At 36.5% G+C, this 23,407-nt stretch overlaps 1 protein-coding gene across 11 annotated transcripts in view; it reads left to right on the plus strand.

The window, feature by feature from the left end:
- The window catches only part of LOC134541618 (somatostatin receptor type 5-like), a 719,278-nt gene that overhangs the window by 619,012 nt on the left and 76,859 nt on the right, over window positions 1-23,407 (plus strand). For 7 of the 11 annotated variants that reach the window (XM_063385165.1, XM_063385173.1, XM_063385168.1 and 4 more), the window contains one exon: window positions 15,425-15,551. The exons of the other annotated variants lie outside the window; for them this stretch is intronic. The gene's annotated coding sequence lies outside the window, so the exon portion shown is untranslated. The remainder of the gene's footprint in view (window positions 1-15,424; window positions 15,552-23,407) is intronic. 11 annotated transcript variants of the gene reach the window in all.

Raw genomic sequence — 23,407 nt, forward strand, 5'->3', positions numbered from 1 at the left:
CGGCTGTGTGTTAGAGGGAGAGCGAGATACAACCTTCGAGGTTTTGTTAGTTCCCGCTAGATGGCAGGCCGCAGAGCGACCACCAGCGACAGCCTTCCCGTATGAAGGCCATCTCGCCACTGACGAGCTGGAACTAAGCTCCTGACCTCCCTACATAGTAACGGTCACCCACATAGGCATCTAGACTCTTTAGTGGTCATATGATACAAAATTCATTGTTTTCGGGCCTGTGACCGTTTTTTACCGTGCACCAATCGCCTTAACAGGTATTATAGACAACACAACGACGACAGCACAGAAAAACACATTCAAACTTAAATACCAGACAACACAAGAATTACGTGGAACGAATTTAGTCATAAAAACAGCACAGACGAACACATCAGTAGGCTAACAACGACGTATATCCTAAAGGTCGCTGAAATCGCTAATTATCCCGGTTTCTGCATGTCGCACATTTATAAATGCAGTTTTTATTTACCGCAAAATTTGACAGTGTATAAGGTTGCGAAACACTTAACAGATGTTTACCGCTCTTCTGCCATTGTCGGCTACATTTGTTGAGAGAAGCTTTCGTCACTTTTGGATGAGACAAGGAGATACGTCTTCTGTTGTTTCATGGAACTGCCAAGATTCGCCTGAACATAATCACGTCATTTAAAAATTAACAATACCAATCACAGGAAATGAAAGAAACTACAAGTTGTTTTGAGAGAATCTTTCATAGAAAAAGAATCCACGAAATTTAACTGTCGCTACTGTTTCGTTTCTGAGTTTACGCAGGGGATTGAAAGTTCTCGAACTGTTGAGTCAAGGGAAATGTTTTTTAAAATAAAATGTGTTGTGTGTTTTTATATGTGATTTATGAAATTAAAATTCGCACCAGAAAATATCGGAATACTAAAGTATATATATTTGCTAACTTTTTAAAGCTTACTCAAAGCTTACATAACATTTATTTGTAGAGTATTTTTCTTTTATTCTTTTGTAGTTATGACTGATGCAGTTTATAAACGGACTGCGGTTTTAATATTTTGTTCTGAGAATCTCACCCTTGCTCACCCTTGCATGAAGTCACCCCTCCTCTCCTAAACACAACCAACCCTACCGACCTAACGTTAAACCCAATATTTTCTGGTTGGGATCTAAACATAAAAGGGACCAGAGTAACTATTAGTTTACGATATTTAAAAAAATGTTTTCACGGGACCTCAGGCCTCTCGTAGCGCCATAAAGCTAAAGAACACCAATACTAGTCCGAGTACTATTAGATGAAATTTTGGCTGGTCGTGAGAATAGTTAATACTTTATTATGGTACGTAATTAATAAAATGATTGACATGCACCACAAATGGACACTGGCAAACATGAATGTTTTAAATAACACACTATATATCACAGCTTTTCAAGACAAATATTTATTTTAAAAGATATTATTCACTAAAAAACATTATATGGACTGATAGGACACTATTGGCTCTTCCCATGTTCTTCATTAAAACCATTTTCCGTGCCACAAAAAACATTTGTTTGGATACGAATTACGTGTGACTGATAAATCTCGTTGCTGCCAGTGAAATTTTCGTTTGTCATGTACAATTTTTTTAAGTTAAAACCAGTTTTCATTATCATTAAAATAGTGGAACAACTCCCTTGAAAACGAATTTAGCTTATATTTCTATAAATAATAATTTGTGATACAAGCCAAATGATAGTGAACCTCAAACAAATGTTAAGTGTCCAAATAAACCAAATTGGCTTTAAAAAAATCTGAATTATTACAAAATATTACTTTTGAAACCAGTTGTTTAGAAATATTTTGTAATACTACAATAAAGATATTGTAACTTTGTACAACACATGTGAAATAGTATGAACTGTCGGTTAAGTAAGGTTAAGTTAGCTACATTACAATTTCTATAAAATAATAAAGATTTTTATTACGTTAATTTTGCTACATTTAAAATGGGCAATTCCTAACCACAATATTTTTTATGTAACTAACCTAACCAACCAAACGCCCACTCTTTTAAATTGTAAAATAGGTACTCACTTTGAAAGGAAAACAAAATAGTGTGGAAAATAGTCTTGACCTGGCCGTAACGTACTGATGTTAAACAATCTGTCTTTTTGAAAACCACCGCGGCTAAGCTACATTCCTAAGGATCTCCGGGGAACGAAAATAGTATCAAGTAAACAGTGAGTAGCGACAACAGGATCAGGGATATCTCTCGTCGTAAACATTCTCGGCTACGCTGTTAAAGCGCCAAATAAATTTACGTCTTTATATTTAAATTACAGGTAATATTTACAATAATTTTACACCATTCCTGCACTAAAAAACCATTAAACGTACACCCGGACTATAGTATGGCGGCTGCTGAGTTACTGCACAGGCGAAATAAAATAGTTACATGAGAAGTTCTCGAAAATAACTTAATGCGTCTCGACAGAATCATTATAAATTAAACACGAAATTCAATAAATTCATTTTAGGTTTTTTTTAGTGGTGTCAATACAATACGACCAGTATTTCCAATTTAGCACCCTTACATAACCAAAAGTCCAGAATATTAAAAGTAATCTTGGTGTGTGACATCTTAGCTTTCGGTAAAGGGCATTTGTTGGGAGTGGTTTCGTGAATGCGACGGAAGTCGAGGAACGGAAATGAGTAACAACTGCAGTGCTGCCATCTGTGCCGGATGACGCGAACCAAAAGTTCACAAATACAAAGGGAAACATTATAGTAATAATTATTGTTTAGTGAATTTAACAATATGGGCCATATTTTAATAAAATTCCTTGTATTAAAATTCAAATACTACTCGTTTTTTTCTAGATAAACAGAGGGAGAAAAAAAAGGAAAGTTTCTGATTTTAAGGCCCCCGTCATTATTGTAGCAAGCTTGTTTGCAAGCACAGCAGGGACGCATATAAAAAAAAGCCCTAGCTTCACGAAGGTAAGTATACGAACGTGACTAATAGCTAGAGACCTTCAAAATTCGCGGATTCATTCGGTGATAGGCTAGAATTGAAACACATATTCCTCTTAGATAATTTTGCTATTGGCTTACTGTTCATCTGGACGAATCTCAACCAGTTATAAACCCTCAACCAAAGAAGGATCGAATCACAGACAAACCAGCTGAGACGACTTACAAGTCGGCAGCCAATGAACTTGCGTTATTTGCCCGAGTGCACAGGGGTATGTGCAGTCTATCCTGTAGGTCATTGCGAAACCGCGAATTTTGCAGGTCTCCACTAATAGCGTTTGTGAAATGTAGGTTTCCCGCGGAGCCACAACAGCAGGTCGTTAGCCATCGAGTAGCCCGCACTGGCTTGGATGTCTACTCCGCGCTCCTTCGCTCGTCAGGTGGCCGAGATGAAACTCCCCTCCCTTCCCCTCCCCAACACCCCCTCAACCTATCACCATTCTGCCCCTTTTTACTCTCGACTCGCGCGTGGCGTAGAGACGCGCTTCCGGGGTATCGGAAATGGTTCTGCCGCCTCGCGCCTCTCCCGCCGCGGGCGATAGAGCGAGCCGCCGCCAGTGCCCACCTGAGCACCGCCTCCAGCAGGATTCTCTCCCGCCTCCGGGAGGCTCCGGTAGCGAAGTGTGTGTGGGGCACGTTCAGACATTCAGTACCTAACTGATACTCAGGGCGGTCTGTGCACTGCCTTGTTGGGCACCTGCCATACCCTAACTCTCGGGTCATATTCCAAAACGTGTCCTAACTGAACCCCTGTGAGGTATCAGATCGGCAGCCGTTTTAATGAACGAGGACTTGTGCGAGGCTATAAACAGTTGTACTTCGTGGAATCCATCGTAATTTTAGCTTATTTTTTAAAACTATGGAATTATAATGTGAAATAAAATATTTAATTTTGGTCGCACAAGAATAAACTATGAATTTTTGGCCGTATTTATGTTTGCTGTTTTTTAAGATATTATTAGGGGGGGGGGGAATTGTAATCGTAAAAGTTCCGTTAAAGTTCATTAAAAAGTAAAAAATATATATACAGTTATGGATCAAATCGGCAACAGATAGGACACCAAAAATCAGTGCCCTAAAAATAAGGGACTGGCCGTGTCCTATCGTGCACTTGGAATATGGTTAGGGTACAGGTATTGCATATTCAACACCTAAACCCTTATTTTTGTGTCTTGGAATACGGCCCTTAGAGACCTGAAAAATTCGCGAGTTCATTTCGCGATAGACTGACATCCAAAACCGTTTACCTTCGTACAGCTTCTGCGATTGGCCCACATGTTATCTGGGGTACTTCGGGACAATGGAAAAACCTAAACCAAGAAAGTGCCGAATTATGGACAGATTGGTTAAGACTTCTCACGAATCAGCAGCCAATGAACAGGTGTCATTTCCCCGAGTTTGTTAAGTACTGTGGAGTCTATCCTAGAGGTCAATGAATCCGCGAATTTGTCCGGTCCCTACTGATACTGAATGTTGGTCCTTATAGTTAAAAATAAATTTATTTATTTACTGTGAATATTAGTGATATAAATTATGTTTTCAAACTTTTTTTTAAGTGTAAATAAATTTATATAAGTAAGGTTATGTTTCCATATGTATTATTATTTGCATTAATTTTAAATATTTACATTATTATTTCATTAATAATGAAAAATTAATAAATTACAATAAATATTCAGTTTATTTATTTTTAATAATTAAAATTTATCTCGATTATTTTACTTAATTAAATATTTAATTTTATTCACATGTTTATATTGATATTGAATATTAAGTATTTATTTAATTAATTTTTGATACAATAAATTTCTAAATATTTCAGTGCCTTAACTAAAAAAGAAGTATGTATAACTTCTAACGCGCTTACATAAGAACACACAGTGATTTTTTTTTGTTATAATGAAGATTATCGCTGATACGTAGCTGATGTGTTGTCAACATATTTAGGATTTTTCGTAGCGAGTTCTTTCAACCTTTTGAATAAACTTAGTCATAGTTTTTATACAGCTGCAGTTTGTTTTGCTAGCCGATTTCTAACATAGAGACTTTCAACTTTAGTACAGACAAAAACTCCATATACTAATATTTCCATGGATGAAACATTGATCAACTTGTTTAATTTAAAGTAACATAATTATGAAATCGAAACATTCTTTGCATTTTTTTATCATAATTTCCTTTAAGAGCTAGTTTAAAAATTAATTTAAGACCAAATTTTAAAATTTCGATGACATGCCCAAAACGAGAAATGGATCCATCACAGTTATGGAACTTTCCTGGTAAAATGTCAGTGTTGTTGGCTACTTCAAGGCACCGCTATGCTTTCTCTGAGATAACTGGTTGTACGTTAAGTTTTTGGTGTCAATATTCTTTTAAAAAAAAGTCAGTGTTTCGATTCTTTGGAGAAAATAAATAACAATTTTTATTTAATACAAAATATTAATTGAACCAATTATAATTGAAATCATCTTTAGCCATTGAACAACAAGTCTACAGATGATACTCAAAAGGCCAAATACAAATGCACGTTATGTTTACAGAACCTGTAAACATTGGCAGACTAGCAACCATAATATTAAGCATATGTATAAATAACTGAAATACACGAAATTCTCAATTATTTAAATATATATACATAAGTGTGTTTTATTGAGAATAAATGAAAATTGTGTACCATTGTATAAATTGTTGATGTAAAATACGTTTATATCCCTAACTTAAGTGGAATAAGTAATAATAAAATCAGAGGTAATTTATGCCAGCCACAGGATTATTGTGGACTTCAAACATCTTAGAAAAGCCGACTCGGGTCATACCAATTAGCGTCAGTGATATTAGTTGCGATCAGAACATCGATCGAAACGATTTGTCGTCACTTATGTTCGACCAATCGGCAATCACAACCGAAAGCGCGTAAACTACAGAATACGACTTCCATCTCGTGCAGGAGTTGTTTTCAATTGGCTTTGAATTTTATTTTGAAGGAACCGATGAAACAAGAAATAAATGGATGCGTGTACTTATTTACGCGCCTTAGAAGTTATACTTAATTGGCGTAATGAAAAACTTAGTTGCATAAAATAGTATAAGGACAGGAGTGACAAATACGGCTGGTAAAGTATAATTTTAATAAAATTTAAAAAATTAAATAATAATTCATTATTCGATTTTAATGTAAACACGTAGTAAAATTATCGAGATGAATTTTAATAAATAATTACAATAAATCAATATTAAGAATATTTATTCCAATATATTAATTTTAGTTATTTATTAAATAATAATGTTACAATTATTAATAATGCAAAGAAAGTACACATACGGGAACATATCCTCACTTATAATATATACACTTATATATATTTATACTTGAGAAAGTTTAAATTCACAATTTCTATCACTAATATTCACAATAAAATAAATAAATAATTTTTAGTTATATGAACCTGTACTCAATAATTATCACAAAGGTATATGATTTAAAGGACGTGTGTGTGTGTGTGTGTATATATATATATATATATATATATATATATATATATATATATATATATATATATATATTGTAGGTAGTCTTTTTTTTTCCATCGTGTGAAAATTTTGTTGCGGGGTGCGCGTGCATCGTAAAATTTCACTTTCATAATTTTTTTTTTTATGAAAACGCCTCTATAGAAAATATTAACTTAAAAAAATCAGGTAATTTTTTTTGTTAATAAAATGGAATGGCGAGGAAGCTGGAGGCACGAATGGGAGCCGCTGGGGTCGGGAACAGGAGTCGCAGACCGCCGGCGACTCGGGGACCAATCCGGAGCGAACAATGGAGCGGCGCGCGTGACGTCAGGACCAGCTGTTCCGGGCGAACCCGAGCGCACTCATTGGCCCGGCTCCCCCCCCCCCCCCCCCCACCACTATAGCACAGGTAGCTCGCGTGTCCGCCGTTGTTCCGACGACCCACCTCCCTTCCAGCAGAGGAAATCCCGGTCGCCGATTGAAATTCCACTTCAGTTTGTCGTCGTGTCGTTCAATTTTTTTTTTTTTTTTGGAGTGGCACATTGTCCCAGCCGCTGGAGTAATATCAGAATCACAGGGTGACGGAAGTGAGTGAGAAATGGATTTAACGCGTGTACCGCATGCAACGAGTATTCCTCGACGGTGCGGGTTATATTAAATAAAAAATAATAATAAAAAATTTCAATTGAAATGTCTTTCCAGCCGGTTCGCAGGTGACGAGCAGCAGAAATTTTTTTGCATTCTTTCGCAACTCGTTATTTCGCTAGTCTGAAACTCTAAAGCTCTGAAGTAGGATCCAGTGTAAGCATCAGAATTGTGACGATTTTTATAGTCATTTCCAATAGGGTCACGCACCATATTTCGGCTATCATAAACCCATTAATTCATTCCTATATTCCATTGAAGACTATGGATGGACACTATTAAATAAAGTTGTATTTTCAACGCATGGTCACGCGTGTTTCAAATGTGAGAGAACCATATATATATATATATATATATATATATATATATATATATATATATATATATATTTCTTACCACGGGATGGGTTTAAATATTGTCATCTACACGTTCTGAAGCGACCCACAGTGTACACTACAATTTCTAAAATCTTTGTCGTGAAGAAGGAAACTGTTATGATGCTAGCCTAACGCGACGCTTTGAATTTTTCTTGTAAACCTAAGAGCTACGGTTCAAATAGTGATGAAAAACATTCTTGAACATTCTTTGCTCCAGGAATTATGACTACTGAGTACCTCTTGAGAAGTAAACGTACTAAATAATCTCTGCACGAGCATTTTTGGCAAACTAGACGCACCTTTCTAAGACACCTGTCAAATATTACTAACCGCTTATTTAACGATCGTGCCTATATCTGGAGCCCCATCCAAGCACTAGGATATGGTTTTAAATGATAATAAACGACTGTTTTTTCACAATTCAATAATGTTTTACAGTAAACGCCTGCAAGCAGAAATCGTGTCTGTAAAATAAAAAAGGTATGAACATATTTTTTGTATGTTTGTGTTTATGAGAGTTTTTTTTTTTTTTAGTTTTAAATGTTTGAAACTCTGAAATAGAAACATAAGATATTTATTTCATAATTTAGTTTTCTTAAAGAAACTATTTTTGTCTATATGCAACGCACAATGCAGTTTTTGTTTGAAAGTGATTCGTGAATAAATGGCGGACTAGTTTCAATTAGAGGTTAAGATGTAAAAACCTATCGTGGCACGCGTCAGGGTCTCCAAGTATAGACAGGAAACTTAGCCCACATATTTTCCCGTTGTGTACTTATCTTTGAATATATATACTGTATAGAAGTCGCCAGCCCAGGATAAAATTTCTAATACGGTTTTGAGGTAGTTGGTTAATTCACCGCCGCAATCGCCACCATCTCTAGGGCATCGACTTGTGGTGGTCCCTAGCGGACAAGTCTCGAACTCTTCAAACACCCCTTCCCCCTCCCGTTGAACGACGTTGAGCTGCAGTGAATGATGGATGAGGGGAGCGGGGAATGACAGCGGGCGACAGCGCTGCGCTCTAACGTGTAAATAACAACTAAGACGATACAGGGCGTTACGGCAGCGCACTGCAGCGGTGAAGTTCCCAAGCTGCTCATCATAAGCTTCTGAAAAACGTAGAGTAAATCCTATCCACTCGCGACTTCTATACAGTATATATATTCAAAGGTACTTATAAGCTGTGTTGGTTGTTAGGTCTAGCTGTTTCACGCAAGTAGGCCTAACAGGCGTTTAACCACCGGGCAAGATGACAGCAAATGAAGGACATTCAGGTCCAGTCACACTGTTGCCAGCCGTGAACGACCGGGATAATTTCGCGCTATATAGGGCATTAATTTAAGAAAGTTCTTTTGCCCAACTTGCTTGAATCTAGTCGATCTACACGTACCATGTACGGTCGAAGACTATAAGTTTTTTTTTTTCGCTGGTGCAGGAACCGAAAGATACCATATTAGTAGAGACCTGAAAAATTCGCGGATTCAATTCGTGAAATGCTACAATTCAAATAATTATACCTTAGTGCTGCTTCTGCCATTGGAGTATTGAGGGCCAATTAGAGACCCTCACTCATAGAAGTGTCGAATCACAGGCTGCCCAGTCGAGACGACTCACAAGTCAACAGCCAATGAACAGTTGGCATTTGCCCGAGTGTGTAGAGGATAGTGGAGTCTATCCTGGAAGTCATTGAGCCCGCGAATTTTTCCGGTCTCTACATATTACATAGTTACAGCAGTTTCTATTCCATAACAATTTTCATCGTTGAACATCGAAGATGTTTCATTGTTAAGGCAGTGATCACACACTAAGATATTAAAAGAAGCATCACATAGGGCATGATTCCAAAACGTTCGGGCAAGATAGAGAATAGGCACTGCTTTGTTCGGATACAACAATAACCTACCTTGCGGGCTGTATTCCAGGACGTGTCCAAACCGAATCCCAGTAAGGTAACAAATCGGCAACCATTTAAAAAACTGTACCTTGCGCGAGGCTATAAACTAGTTTTAACGCCATTCATGCGGACGTTTCGTAACCTTCGATACAATTGCTACGGAAAGAAAAAAACTAGAGATAGCAGCACCAACGAACAAAAATGCAACCACTTTACTCATTTTCTCAAATACTATAGAGACAGAGAATTAGAGAGAGAGATAGAGAGATAATTTGTATAAATGTACCTTCTTCACAAAAAATTACAAATATATATATATATATATATATATATATATATATATACTGATTGAGGCAGTGCGAAGCATGCCGGTATTTAGATAGTAAAAATATAAAAGGAAAGTTTATTGTGCGTAAAACGATGAGTTGGGGGGGGGGGGGGGGGGGAGGAGACGCTTCGTGAAACAGCGTGAAGGCGTTGCCATGCAGCCCACCCACACACTTAACTGCTTCCACGGGTCGGAAATAGACGTCAAACACTGGGGCCACAAAGTCTCTGATGTCTTGTGCCAAGTCGTCGAACAAGTGTGCGCGAGTGCGGGGGGGGGGGGGGGGCAGAGGTGGGTACTATTTCAGGCCTGGACACTACCGCAAAGGCCCGCCCACAAACCACTCACATCCGAGCGAGTTCAGTTGGGCCGCGATCAATTGAACACTTCTGGATGCATTGCGTCAGGAACCCGTCTAGACGAACACCAACGCAAGAGCAGAGACCCAGCAGATGAAAAATATATATATATATATATTATTTTTTCCAAAATATTTTTACATTATGCACTGTAAATGGAATACTGTAAAATTACATATATTTGTACATTGCTGTATCACAACAAAATAGTATTCGCAGTACTATTAGATTATGATTCTTATCCAGAAATTTACGCTTTGAGTTGTCCCGGAATCTCTAAGAGTTAAAGTTATTTGCAAGCCGGTCTCTGAATTGCTTCCCATTATGGTCATTATTCATTGCTCACATTAATAAGCATAATTCAACAAAATAAAAGTCCAACAGTTTAATAATCGATAACATTTCCATGCTTTAAACAAATATATTTTTGATTGAAACATCAATAAATATGTAAGATTATCCCCCCATTTTCGTAATAAATACTACTCATTATCATCTCGAAAAGACTTTTTCATACATTAAAAAATAACCATATCCATGTATTGTAAAACATTTACAATATCGTTCCTGTAGTGTTAAAAAATATATTTTAGCAAACTGGTTTCCAAAGAATTTTTTGTCCAAGTACAGAAAATATTTTTCCTATGGGTCATGTGATAACCAAACGTAATAATGTCCATGCTACTTTATTTTCTTACATTAAAATATCTCAATTGCCTTTTAATTAATTGAAAAAAACTAATTATGTTTTATCTCTCACGGTTATTCTTTGTTCTTACATATTTGTCTTGCTGAGAAACTGAAATTTAACCTGCGACCCTCGCTTCTATCTTTCTTGGGCCTTGTTTCCAATAGAACAGTATTCTTGAAATATATCATGTTCCGCATTATTTTGAGATTCGAGTTACACAATTCTTACTCCCTTGCGCTCTCTGGTTCATTGTTTCTTTCCAAAAGAAAACAAAAATTCTAAATAAATAAATCTTGCGGATTTAAGACGCCAAATATCTACTTTCAAATTTTCAGTTTTTTCCCCTTCTACATTGATATTTATTGCGTGCTCAAAAACTCTTGAAATGGCAAAAAAGATGCAACATCTTAACAAAATATACGACGAATCAAATTAATTATTTTTTTAACGCATACCTTGTATTGTTTTTACGTAAGTGACCTGTAATTACCTCAACTTAACGTTTGTAGAATTAAAGCGTGAGATATTTTTCTGTTTTGTATTCTCACCGTGTCCTCTTTTTTTTCCCCCCCATTAGTATCACAAACAAACAAATTTAAAAGTAAAAAAATGAATGTGGGTATTTTTGGCATAGCAATCAGTCTATTAAAATTACGAAACATTCGTAATTTAACATACGCAAGATTATAATAGTGAATCATAATGTTTTTCTATTGAAAAAGAATGAGAGTGACAATTATATTTTTAGAAGTCGATGATTATTATGTCCGTTTTGTTTTGTTTCATCTGCAGTATATTCTGATTTTTTTATCAAAAATTATTGGGTTTTGTCTATTCCCGAAGATGCTTTCCTGAAATACCAATTATACTTTAAAGTCAATAGCCGTATAAATTTTACACTTGACTTATTTTATAGGAGCATTACCTCTAAAAATGTTTCATTCTTGTACACACACACACACACGCACAATTATATATACATGCAACAGCTGCTTAGTTGTAAATTTACATATGAACATAAAAACAGCACGCGTATAGCGCACATAAAGTTGGCGAACTTGTATGTACTGTGTTGTGTACCATCTTTGCTGTGCACCGATGTCTGTTCGCAGCCAATCAGCAAACATATTTTTTACTTTGGAATCATCCGGCATATATGAAAGTATCATTAAATTACTTTTTTTTCAATTAGGGGCCTAGCTAACTATGAGTTTCATATGTAACTTTTAAAGATAATGGATGAAAATATTATATGAATGGTTTGTAGGTAATCATTCCGAACTACCCTAAATGTCAGCGGGGTGCTCATGAACAGAGTCACACCGGTGGGTGATCTAAAAAAACTATTTAAAAGAAAATATTTGATTAATGCATTGAAATATTTTTTAGTTTACAGAAACCACTGGTGTGTTTCAAGCAATACCCCGCCTAGCAAAGTCGTTATATTGTACATTTCGCGCTCAAAACACCTTCGCCTTGAAGCCTACAGTTCCAACTCTTGCAAGCGGCTTGACTTGTCTGTGTTATTGAGTTTGTATGATACAAGCGACGCTCGCTGGTGCTTCAAGCACGTTATCGCCTCTAAGCGCAAGGCTGTGCTTCTCGTCGGGCATTGGTCAACTGTCAAACATGAGCGGTAACCATAACTTTAGTTTGCGGAGAAATAAGGGTAGAGATGTAACGCAAGGCCCTTGAGTGTTTTTTCAGGTGTCTGTACCGGGCGTACCATGTCTAAATAGCTATTATTCAAAAATTTTACCTTTTGGCTCCTTTTAATATCCTAAAAAACATAAACGCCCTCAGCTTATCCTCTAATGCTTTTCGTAAACAGACACTACGTGGATGTTGTGAGTGGTTTCTTCTGAAGGTCGGTGTGTGGGTCCGGGTAGGCTGGGTCGTTGCATTGCGTGACATGCACACCTCCAGGTGTTACCGCGCTGTTTACAAAAGCTCAAGATTTATTGATAGTGTTTGATTACTGGTGTCATTTAAGAGGCATTGCACTTGCCTGCGCGAGTTTCGTTCCGTCGTTTCTTCTACAACGTGTGCTTTTAAAGACAGTGAAAAATGCTTTCAAGGACCTGTTTAGGTAAGAAAGAATTCTACACAAAGTGTTGTAAATAGTACAGGGAAGTGTTTTCCTTGATATTTCACCGTTAAATTGTAGGATCGCCGCTTGACGTCCAATAGAGACGTGTTACCGACGCGAAGACGGCACGTCAGTTCTGCGCCCGGAGCGTTAAGGCTGTGAGGTGTGTGTTGCGAGGGCCAATATCGCCCTTATCGCTCGACCAGCCAGGCGGCCACCTGGAGCCGGACTCACTTTCATACGTCTCCTCCGGCCGTCAATAAGGTCACCTGCAGCCAATCAGACGGCCCGTCCGCCAAAATCCTTTACGAAGATTTAACTTTCGATGGACGGGCGGATGATGATAACCGCCAAAATGTTAGGAAGATACATATTTTGCCGGCCACCTTCAACATCTTTTAAGGTTTTTTTAAGTTTGTTCATTTGTTTAGCTGCTTCCATTAAATGTTATTCACTTAAGTTTTGATCTGTTTTTTTTAACAACTTAAAATAGTTTAATAACTATCGGAGCGAAAGAAAAATTGAGTTTAATGGTTTATTAAGTGCTAAACTATCATGTTCGTCATACAAAATAAATTTCCACCAGTATTGAAGATTTATAGTTAGAGACCTGCAAAATTCGCGGATTCATTCGGTGATAGGCTAGAATTCAAGCACATATACCTCTTAGATAATTTTGCTATTGGCTTGCTGTTCATCTGGACGAATCTCAACCAGTTATAAACCCTCAACCAAAGAAGGATCGAATCACAGACAAACCAGCTGAGACGACTTACAAGTCGACAGCCAATGAACATGCGTTATTTGCCCGAGTGTGCAGTCTATCCTGAAGGACATCGAAAACGCGAATTTCGCAGGTCTCTATTTATATTCTATTAGCAGCGTTAAAATGGAAGAATGTATTGTAAGTATAGTAGCTAGTATTATTCGCATTATTTATAGGTACTATGGCGTGTTGTGTACTACTTTTTTGTAATAATACTACTGTTGTGGTAGTTGTAGTAGTGTAACACTGTTCACTTTGAGTATTCTTTTCCTCTATAATTTTATTCTCCTTGGGAAATTACTGTAATTATTTTTATTGGGCTCCTCGGTTTTATAATTATTTATCAATACTGACTTGCTAGTGATGTAGTTTTGCAAGACCCAGGAGATAAATTCTAGATGAGTGAGACAACTAACATAAATTTAACATAAACAAAATAAAACTGAGGATAAATGATCATAGTATGTAGTGTATAAATGTTGGGGAAAATGTATCAAGTAAATATGTAGAACTGTAATAACAAACTATTATGATTATGGAGCACAAAACACAAAACACATTTAATATCACAAGAACACTAAAATGACACATACATATACCCTTACACTATAATAAGATTAAATATACACACAAAAACACACTAATAAAGGCAGTTAGCTTGATATGGAAAGAAGTTAAGATAATACATAAAAAATAATATTTATTTAATTTGGGTGTTATTAAGGCAGACCTGGTGATGTTTATCTGGATCAAACGTCTGGATTTATGGTGGGATAGATTATTCAACAGTTCATTAACTGAATGTAAAGAAAAATAGTCCAAAAACGATTTCCTCAAATTTAAATGTTAAATGTTTTATTTTATGTCGTTGTATCTCAAGTGAACTTTAAATATTTACCGCGGCTAGTTGATTCATCGGGAGCATGATCCCTAGACACGCAGACCACTGGTCTATTATTCCAGCTAAATTACGTAATTAACTCAAATATTAAATAGTCAGTGCTATTATAGACGAAATTATCATTATTCTGACACGTCGCACAGCTCGTGTTGCAAAGAAAATCTCCAACAAAGTTATTAAATATTATGTGGCCTTAGGAATCTGATCGTAGATAAAATGTCGATGGTGTAAGCGTCATTCTAATTATGGTAATAACTAATTACCAACAATATATTTCCTGCCACATTTACTCACAGCACGCCCCGGCAACATGTAGAATTGGATGCACTAGTATTAATTACCACCAGTAATAAATTAATTAAAATATATATAAAAATTGCTACACGTCGGCATCGGGCTAAGCCTTACGTCGGATGCCTCAGACATTTTTTTTTCTATTCTCCAATTTCTCCCTGTTGTACAAAAGTCTCATTGTTAACTTCAAAAATCAGATTAATGATTGGCTGATGTAACAACATAACATTAGGCCTTCGTACACAAGTACGCAGCAAGATACAGGTAATTGAGAAAATTATAATGAATTAATAATAAATAACAATCAAATATTAAAATATCATAAACAATTTCAAACAAATTCAGTTCAGGATAGATTTTAAATGATGTGCTGTAAGAGGTGTAATGTCTATTGTTGATGAAATTGGAAATTAGAGTTTATATTGTTCGTGGCTGTAGATTATTGACACTTATTAAACAATATTATATAACTATGCCATTACAATAATAAAATATTACAATACAATAATTAATTAAACAATAATAATAAACAAAAATCTGAACGACAACTGTTGTTATCGTACAGTATTTGACAGGTGTGCGGATGATTGTGGATCGCTCGGATTGTTGGCGGACGGACGCCGAAGGAACTGCCAGGAGTGACGCCGCTGTCCGGGTGTTTGCGGTGGAGCGACGCCTGCGCCTGCGCGGTGGGGGAAGGGGGTGAGTCGTCCCGACGCCCGGCAGGTTCGCTCGCGCGCCAATCACGCGCGGCGTCCGGGCTCCAGTCGAAGGCCATTATCTGGCGGCGCCAGACTGCCTCCCCCCTGCCCACTCCATGTACCTGCTGACTGCTCTACACAAACCCAGCCTCGCCCGTCGTGCTGGGACATTGCAATGTTCAGCCATTGTTAGAGACCGGAAAAATTCGCGAATCCATTTCGCGATAGGCTAAAATACAAATATAAATACCTCAGTGCTGCCTCTGCTATTGGCTCACAACTCACCTGGATGACTCTGAGCCAATGAGAAACACTCAACCAAAGCTGTGTCGAATCATAGACTGCTACGTTGGGACGTCTCACAAGACAGCAGCCAAAGAGTGGGTGAGATTTGACCGAGTGTACGTAGAACTATAAAGTTCATCCTAAAGATCATTGAACCCGCGAATTTTTCCGATCCCTATTTATAGTTCTACGTACACTCAGTCAAATGCCACCCTCTCATTGGCTGCTGTCTTGTGAAGGTGTCCCAACGTAGCGGCCTGTGATTCGATACAGCTACGATTGAGTGTTTCTCATTGGCCCAGAGTCATCCAGGTGAGTTGTGAGCCAATAGCAGAGGCAGCACTAAGGTATAACTTATTTGAATTTCAGGCTGTCGTGAAATGAATCCGCGAATTTTTCCGGTCTCTAGCCATTGTTGTGGACCTGGGACAGGGGTAGTAGACTTTCGAGTGGGATGGGCCGAATGCTGGGTAAACAGCTTCTCCTATGTATAAGAGCCGCCACGTGTAGTTTCTCTGTATCTACACGGAATTTTAAGATGATAAAAATAGAGTTAAATTAAAAATATTTTATTCACAAATTTAACATTAAGTCTTAAAAATAAAGGCTGCTGAAGGGGAAAAAAACACGTGAATGTAAAAAAAATTCTAGTCATTAGTAGAGCTCAGCTGATAAAACAATTGAAAACCTAAATTATTTCAATTAATTAGTTATTACAATAAAAAAGTCCCTGGGTGAGTGAGATGGCGGCGGTGCGATGGTAGGCGCGAGTGTAGGTTGAGACATGCCTTGTGATTGGGCCGCTTCATTTTGTTTGTGTTTTTGTTTGTGCTGCGTCAGCGCAGTGGGTTGCAGAGCCGTGACACCCTAGCCGTCGTCTGCCGACCCCTGACCTAGGACAACTCCTACGTATGTTGCACTACATAAGCATTGCGTTTTACGTTTTTTTTTTAGCTAATTTCGTATCAACGGTTTTTTTTCGAGTCAGTGACCACGGAATAATTAGCCTGGAAAAAGTTTTAATTGTTAATATTTGACGGATTTGTTACATACAAAACCTGTCTCATGTAACTCTTCTCAAATTTTATTAGTTATCATAAGTTGCACCAATGGTACACGCATCTTTCCATGACTGTTGTTCTGTCTACAGTGATTTTAAACAACTTTGTGTGGCTGACAGTGTTCGTAAAAAAAAACTTTTTGTGTTCTTTCGCGAGCGATGATTGGGAAATGGTTACCTCTGACTCTACTTTTAAAGACCAGTCAAATGCAACATCACGTTACATGAAATGGCTTATATATCCGGCTAATATTAAAAACTAAAACTTTTGCCAGACTAATTGTTTATTTCCTGATTATTCACAGCTGGGTAACGCATATAAGATATCATCTTTAACCTCAATTTTGAAGAACGTCTTTAAAAACAATTTGAATTAATTAACAAATCATTTAACTGTGCATTTTACCTGTCAATCTCTTGGCAGCCGCTGAATCTCATTCTAATACAGAACAAATTTATATACTAATTGCGTTTCCCACATTTATAAATAAATCACTTACTAGTATTTTTTTTGTTTTGCCACGTCGTGTAAATAAAATTTTTACAAAACAAAATACATATAAAATTTGTTTGCATGAGTAAGTCCTTTCCATGTTTTTTTTTTATGTTTTAAATTAAACACAGTTAAATTTGTAGAATTTTCGATTGGATTGATTTCTCCAAATATATATTTTACATAATTTGCCTGGGTGCGATTTTTAACATTTTTGTAAACTACTGAAAAGGAGACTGAAATATATTAAAATACTGAGATCTATGTGAGATTTTTTTTTTTAATTTCTTTCAAAATAATATTTATTTTATGGAGCTGCCAAGATCCTTTTATTTGTGAGAGTTTTGAGAGGCACTAAGTTAAGAGATGAATTTTTTTTTCAAAGGATTTATATTTACAAAATATTTAGTGTAATATTACGTGATAAATTTTGATATTATTTGTACGTATGAGTTAAATACATTGTTAGTATTTCCGTATAAAGTTAATTTCAATGTGAACTTACCGCTCCACACAAGACTCCAGCGTCTACGTATTTGCGTCCGCGTCCATCAGAGAGTGCCGCATAGAAAGCAGTTGTCAGGAGATAGCTTGCTGTGACATAGTTAGTCACTTCTTTACCTCATTTTCGCCATACTTCAACGTTCTGAATATTGCATGAATACCATTTAGTATAAATTTAAATGTGTCTTATACATCCAGTCAGTTCACTGTAATTTATTTTTGTAAATGGGAAAAAATTATTTTTGTAAATTTACAGGCATTTGTAAATTTGTACAGTTACATGAAAACAAGCATTTCATTTAAAAAAAATAGTGTTTACAGTAATAAATTAATAAGGAATGAGAGTAGAAACAAAATTAAGTCCTATTATTGAATATTCTATAATCTCTTCCGTGGTTCAAGAAAATTATGCTTGAATGAAACAAGATAAAAAACATTTCCGATTGCAATTAATGAAATATAAAGTGTTCAATGAAATCCTCAACTAAATAAAAGCTACTTTAAGTGTTTGTTTCAGTCATCACACTAAAATATCAGATGTCTCTATAATGTTTCGGTGGTACATTACACTATTTATTCTTCATGCCTCTAACCCCACTGTTTCTCTAGACATTTTAAAACTGTTGTTAAGTATAATTTTATTTCTTTTTTCCAATAAAATTAAAACTATATCTGTATTCTGGTCATAAATTTATGTAAGCTGTAAAAACAATTCAGAAATTCAAACCCTCAAAATATAATTTTGCTTCATTTTGTAAAAAAAATTTTAAATATCATAATTTAGATAGGATGTAAAATATTTATAAAAAAACCTGCTGCAAGAACTGTTTGACATCTGTGTGCCAGTCTGTGCATTGTGTTGTCACGTCTATTGTCACTTTATGCATATCTTAAATTGTATGTTATTTTTAACTTTTTTGTGCAATTTTTGTATTTTTGCTTGTTAATGTATGTTTTCGTGGTTTTTTTTTTCGTGTTATTCTGTAAATGGCCTTCAGCTGTAGGATGACACACAAAACCAAACCAAGTAAATAAATAAATAAAATATCAGTGCACGTGAGTATAAGATTCAGGCGAATCCTGACACGACCTAGGCTAGCCTTATCAGGATCACTTGTCACATGTCGCGAGGAAGCTGTGCTTCTCGAATCTGAACCTACCAATAGGTAGGGGCAGGCATTTTCCGCGAAAAGATCTAAACACTTATTAGACTGCAACAAGGTATACTCGCACATGTGGTTTCTTCCTTGTGATTGGCGGCCTTCTACGAGAGAAATCGTTGCCTTATTTGACCCAGCCACTCAGGACGCGTTTGCTACCGCACTGAATCACTGTAATTGGTGTTGTTACAATCGATATGTACCTGGGAGAAACTCACCCAATCACGAAATACAGACGATGCTATAGTGTTTTAACTTTGATCTAGTCTCGAAATCTTTTCGCGAAATCTGCAGGCTACCAATAGGCAATGGCTCAATTCCCTCGTATGATATCGTGCATTGTAACACTATTCTCATTACAAGAAAATAAGTATGAGATTAAAATGGGTAGCTATTTTATAATGTAAAGTTTAATTTTTTTCCCTAAAGCCAAGTCATTAACTTACCTTTAACGTGACCGCCCAAATAATGAAAAGATCCACCCCAAAAAGGAAGCCAGTTTTGCTCTTCTGAAAGGATGCAGAATTATGAGTTTACGTTTCTCCATATGTTTTGAGAAAATGGTGATTGTGCAGAGAATGGTTTTAAAAGTAACTCGTAAAATTTAAGGGTACATCCTCTCTTTCCTTTAGTATATATTTATTGAATAATTACCCCATCCAAGCTATTATTTATTCTTATAATAAATTTATTTTATTTTTAAACCCTACTTTACAATTATTGGTAAAAGTTAAGGCAGTAAAATTCATAACCGTAGAAAGCCGGACGGTTTACAACAATGATGTTTGATTATCATCAAACAAAATTAGTAGTCCTTATAAACCCTGATAGCTACTTGTTTTTTGCGAGGACTAATCGATTTTTTTACACAAGTTACAAATCTTTTTTGCCGTAAAAAGCAAGTTCTACAAGTTTTCTCAATCCTACGTCCACAGTACAAAAATACGCCTTGTCAGATGTTTGTATATTAGTAACTTATCTTCAAGAGTTACAGTAAAAAGTAAAAAAGCGTTTCTAAAATATTTACGCCTGTTTGTTTTTTGCAAAGTTAATAGTTATAATTTTTGCACGCGCCGGGAAACTTGGCAACAGCGTGGCCGTGTGGGGGAAGTATGGCAACATTGCCGCGGAGCTGTCGACCAAGGCACATATTAACCCCGACGGGAAACGAGTTTGACCCTTCACAGGAAAAGAAACGGGAAAAAAAGGGGAGGGGTGTGGAGGTGGGTAGGGAAACGACGTGGTGTGAGGGGTCCGAAGCCCGTAATGGACGTGTTATTTCAGGCGGGGGCGCAAATAATAATAAAAAAAATATAGCGGAGGGCAGACGTAATTGCGGCCTGGCTGTCCGCACAACGGCCCCTCCTTGGCCCCTCATTTCGCGCAGCGCGATGACGGGGCGAGGTCAATATTTGAGCCCCGGGTCGATGGACTCCCATAAACCGCGCCTCGCGCCGTAACCCGGGCCTCATTTCGCAGCACCGGAGAACAGATAACCACGTCCTCCGTGGTGGCATCACCTTCGCCCCTGGAACGAGGCCGCGTGTTTTCATCAACGAAAAATCTAATCCGACGAGGAAAAACAACAACTTTTAACTATAGTCCCGACGATAAAACTTGCCACCTTGGACTACGTTACACAGAATAATAATTTGAAAAAAAAAAGTCTTGAGCATGTTTTACCTTACCTTTAGAAATTCTCAAAATTGTGAGAATTTTGGTCAGGTAAGAAAAATAAATTAAAATTTGTTTGCTCGTGCAGGATTAAACAGCTAATGACTTGTATTTTGATGAAAATGTTAGTATAGACGGTTTCTTGTAATTTTGCTTCCAGTTACCTCAAAACGCCACGCTAATATTTGAACGAGTGTCAATCAAACCGAGAGGATCTGCTCCTTACTGATGTCACTTTCACGTCAGTAAAATTTAAAATAGGCTTTTTATTTTTCAAAATAATGATTTTTATACTGCCAAAACACCAGAATGGTTAAATTGTCATTTTGAGTACAGCCCAGTACAAGATTTTACACAATTGTTATAAAAAAACTAATAAACTTGCCATGATAATGCGTATAAATTAATAAAATTTAAAAAATTCTTAAAAACTATTTTTTTTATTCTTGTATTCCTCTGTTGGTCTCTAAGTTGTCCAAGTTTTGCTTGACTTGTTGCAACAGTCAGTGTATTCGTCTGTACTGTGATAAGAACTGTTCTGTTGAATTCCTCACGCGAGATTCTCTATGCTGTATGTACAATTAACATTTGACATCGGATGATTTGGGCTTGTTTTATTTTTCTTTGTTAGTTCTTAAGTTCTCTCTATGACATACTCAGGAAAAAAAATGTTTTGTTTTTTATACAAAAGATACCCTTTGAAACCAGTTGCCAAGAAATATTTTGTAATACTACAAGAAATATATTTAGTTTGGCACAACACATGGCTACGGTTTTTTGTATATATTTTATATTATTTTTGAGATAAAACTGAGTATTTCTTACGAAAATTAGCGCTTAATTTTATTTTTCAATTGATTTTTCATTGAAGCATAATTTTTTTAAACCATGGAATGTATATTCAAAATTCAACAATTAGCCTCTATTTTTTATCATTCTTATTAAAGTGCGCAGTTAATACTGGAAAGCTATTCAGGGAACTGTTTACAAATAACTTTTAACTATTGGAGGTAATGTGACTACACAAGGCATAAAATGCGCGGGCAAGAATCCGAACCCAGTGTTACTGCTTACAGTATTTTGTAGTGATAAAGTTTTTTTCCCTTGTAAATTTAACAAATTTACTAATATTTGTAGTTTTAAATGAATATGTATGTTTCATGTACAAAAAAACATTTACATTGTAGCTAATGTAGCCTCGGATACGTTGCGGTCCCTACACTGAGAGAAGGGTTTGTTTGCCTCAACAAAATATTTGTTTCTATATGGCGAAATAAATATATTTTGTTAATTCAAAAGAATATTTTGTAGTGGGAAATATTATGTTGATCCAACAAAATGATTTTGTCAAGTCAGATGTACCTATATTTGGTTAGGTGTAACAAATCATTTTTTGTTACTTAACGAGTTTGGTTAAACTAACAAAATATTTTGCTCCTCCAAGTAAATATTTGTTTCGCCATATATAAACAAACTAGCCGAACCCGCCCGCTTCGCTGGACGTGAAATAAGGTAACTACATTGAAGGCAAATAATTAAGTAATGACTGTTATACGCAAGACACCCATTAAAATTCGTATATTAGTTGTGTAGAACACCGCGTACAAACAGACAGACAGAAAAAGAACTAGGTACTGTTTTATTATAGTAAGATAGATAGATTTTTCTTACATGTTCGCATCCATGCAGTATATGAAAAATCAGCATGCAAAGCCCTATACCTATAACTAAACGTAGCTGCTGCCCACAACTTTTTCCGCATAGAATTTTGTATTATCTTGCACCATTTAGAAATTTAAACATTATAACATAACAGTTGATACAGTTGTAGTGTAGTTTTCTTATGTTCACATATTTCAGTCTTTGCAATAAAAATATGTTACAACCTAATTTTTGGGTAAATATGTTTCTACTTTCAAATGTAATGTCAGGAAGACACTTCATAAAATTTATTTGTAAACTACATTTACTGTTTTCCCGTCTTGAGCTAGAATGTAAAGATTGTCTGCATTACTGACCCGCTAGCAAGCCACATACATCTGGCCGTGGGAAAAACAATCAGACCTTCAAGTCAACACCAGCTGCCTTAAGTCTCTGACCCTGAGACGTATTTACTGTCATCGCTAAACAAACTGCTATTGGAAACTGTGTGCGCTTTAACACGAACGGGAAGTTATTCGGGATAATCGGTATGCGTGGTATGAAAACAGTTTCACCTGAGCCACATCCAGTAAGAATCTCAGCTTCGATTATATTTCGTTGTAGAGCAGTTACTTTAAGTCGGGTTTCATTGCGCAATTTTGGGGGAGTAAGGTTCCTATGAAGCATTATTGGAACACCGACTTTGAGAACAATTTTGTGAACAGGAAGACCACTTGCAGCGAGAGAACTCAAAAACTCAACTGGATAATTAGGGGCGTCGTCCTGATTAAGAACGCTGTTAAACGATGTGTAAGCCACTTCAGCCCCATTAAATTCGTTTAAAAAATTTTCATTGATTGCAGCAGCTTGGTCATTTCTTGGAGTGAGTATGGCACGTTCACATAACCACGTATGTTCCTGATGTCGGTAAGTTTGACAGATCCCCGAATACCGAACGTATGAGTTCGTCTTCCGAAGATACGACTCTGCCAAGTATTTCTGGAAGCGTCTCCTGACCGTGTTGCTCAGGGAGGGCACCT

The sequence above is a fragment of the Bacillus rossius genome (assembly GCF_032445375.1).
Source record: "Bacillus rossius redtenbacheri isolate Brsri chromosome 4 unlocalized genomic scaffold, Brsri_v3 Brsri_v3_scf4_1, whole genome shotgun sequence".
Lineage (NCBI taxonomy): Eukaryota > Metazoa > Arthropoda > Insecta > Phasmatodea > Bacillidae > Bacillus > Bacillus rossius.